The sequence below is a fragment of the Symsagittifera roscoffensis genome, chromosome 4 (assembly GCF_963678635.1).
Source record: "Symsagittifera roscoffensis chromosome 4, txSymRosc1.1, whole genome shotgun sequence".
Taxonomy (NCBI): Eukaryota; Metazoa; Xenacoelomorpha; order Acoela; family Convolutidae; genus Symsagittifera; species Symsagittifera roscoffensis.
In genome coordinates, this window is record NC_087065.1 from 50,484,982 (window position 1) to 50,488,039 (window position 3,058).

The following is a 3,058-nucleotide window of genomic DNA, read 5'->3' on the forward strand; positions in this document are numbered from 1 at the left end:
TTGTAAACACTTCAAGGCGACACTGTACATGCGAGAGGAGCATAGTATACCGTTACTGGCATATTGTTTTGTTGATACTATTCACTTTTTTTAGATACATTAGATGTTATTTACTAGAGCGGGTGTCGGCTTTCTTCGACTTAGGGATGTTTGGGTTAGATGTTCAACCTTTATCCTTCAGCTGATATCTTCATTAAAAAGTGAGCATCAATTTATATTACTATTTCTTAACTAGCCCCTTGTTGTATAAATTCAGTTTTAAAAGTGAGTTAGCTATTGTTTACATTAAGCGAATATCAGTTTAAGATACCATTGGCTTTACATATTGAAATTTCGTGGCCTTACGAATTTAAATTTCACGGAAACTTAAAGCAACTAACTAACTGACGTCTATTTAGTGACGTCACAAGGAGTATCATCAGCGGCAGTTGATAATGCGACTCTGAGTTTTATATCTTTTAAATAAGTTACTGCTACAGTGATTATATTTTTGTAGACAATTTTTCAAAATCATTTGATGATTTTTTTTTTAGTAACTGAGTAACTGATGATGTCAGGAGGCTGACAAAAAAATTCAAAACTGAACCATTTAAACATTGAGCCTTGTGTTTAGGGTAACAGATAAAACGTAGGCATTGTGGAAAAACTCAATTAAAATCACACGACAAATTAAAAACAATCAAACTAGACATTAAACAATTAATTCGAGCAGTATCATGAGCCAGGGATTCAAATTTGAATCAAAATAAAGAAATCCTAAAATATCTCGCACATTTGTAAAAACACGCTTCAATTAAAAGTGCACTTTCTTCACTAATCATATCATCCATCTAAATTTATTATATGAAATAAACATTAATAGCTTTTAACAAGCATTACTCTTAACCCATTCGAGTCATTTGTTTATCAGGGAAAAGCACAACGCTGGAGCAGTATCTTTTTCGTTGCTTTACAGATGAGCTTCATGTGACTTACTCATGGCCATCAAACTAACACAGACCAAAACACATTAACACTAATTGATTTAAAAATGGAGAACTGAAAACTGCGATCCTAATGTGATTTTTCAAAATAATTGTCAATACTAATATCTAATGTTTTTGAGCAGATGGGTAATGAAGTCAATGCACTTTGTCACAGTTACTGAGCTGAAGACTTTATAAGTTGAGAAGTTCAGTAATATCAATATCCATAAGATTTTTCTCGGTTTCGCTCATAAGAGAACTAAAGAAGTCTTCCTCCAAAGGAATTGGAGCTATAAAATTTAAGTCCATCGTATTATCAGTCTTGGTTGCAGAAGCAAGAAACTCGTCAATTTCCCGGTCGAACGAAGACATATTGGGTACGGGTGACATTGGTTCTACATGAGGCTCCTCTTTGCACAGATCGACGTCATAATCACTTGTGAGCCAATCTTCAAGTCCGTTATCACATGAACCAAAAACCTCTTTCTCCATACTATAGTCCAATGGATCTGTTGTTTTACTATTCTCGGAGGCAGTCCCAATTTCGAAAACAGTCTCATCACTTTCAACACTATCAGCCAAGAAACTTATTTCTGCTAGATGTACGGGTGACATAACTTTCAAAGAAGCCTCAGTTTCTTCTGGAATGGAATCAGGTCTTCTAGAGCAGACATCGTAGTTACTCTCCAAAAAATCAGTGAGGTGATTATCAGGCTTCAACTGAAGTTCTTTTTCAATCATAAAACACGAGGAGGTTGAAATAGACGGTACCTTCTTGATGCTCGAAAAAACTGCAGTGTCTTTTTTACCTGACTTTTTGCAGTGACTTTGACCAAACCCTGGAGTTTTCGAAATTAGAATCTGCGCGCTCTTATTTGATGGAGTTACAACATTGTTAAACAGATTTGATGAATCTCCCAACTTCCGCCTATTTCTCATCGGAGTTTGGATTCCATTCTCATCCACTCTCTTGCTTTGGCTTCTTGTTTCGCTCACAAATGGATTAAAGGTATTCATCGACATATTTTCTGGAAAAAAATAACTGTTCTACTAAAATTAAATTAATGGCAATAATAAAAGGGAAGCCGATAACTGTGCAAATAGCCCATATAGTTCAAAAAGCGACAAACGAAATAAATTTGAACCCAGACGTGCGGCATGGGAGCTTCGCACATCTCACAAAAATCTTATAGAAAAGCAAGCTCACTCAGAAGAACTCTTGATCGTCTCCCCTTTAAGAAAGAAATACCGAAAGTTCACCCTTGCAACATCGAGCCTCAATCCATAAACTAGCAGTAAACTCAAATACCTTCAGTGGTTCTCACACGTGGCTGCCTGAGAAAAAGAAAATTCATAATTTGGCACGACGTGGTAAGCAACAGCATCACAAAACATCCCAATAACTTCAATACGAAGTGTACCCCGGAACAGTTAACCCACATTATTGTGAATTTTCAACTGCAGATAGAGGCAATAATTTATTGCCACAGGGAAGGTACGACTCACATATTCGTTACGAAAATCAAATTCTCTTGTCATCGACGTAATCGAACATCTTCTCCCCAATCAAAAGCAAGACGATATCAACTCAGTAGTAGCGCTCTGTCAACTCCACCCGCCTCCTGAAATAGAAGAGAAGCTACTAAACAAGGTTCTCTGGAATAGCGAAAACCTTAAGCATCTAGTACGGTCGCGTGTCACGGAGCCGAATACCCGGATAGCCGAAAAATAAATTCGTTCCCGGATAGCCGAAAAACAAATTCGTTCCCGGATAGCCGAAAAATAAATTCGTTTACCCCCCCCCCCCCTTTACCCAATTCTTTATAGTGGGGAGGGGGAGAGATTCGTTACTAGGTACCATAAGGGGAATAGTTAAAGAGATCCTACAAACTTACTTAAAAACATTGTTTTCTTATTTAGGGTACCCCCTTTCTTTACCCCCCCCCCCACACACACACTTAGTGACATCATTCTTCTTAACCCTCCTCCCAATTACCCCCGTCCCCTACCCACGTGTCCCCCACCATGCACCCCCGTCTCCCGGCAAACAATAAAAACTATTAGGGGCCCCAAAACTGAGGGCCCAAATTAAT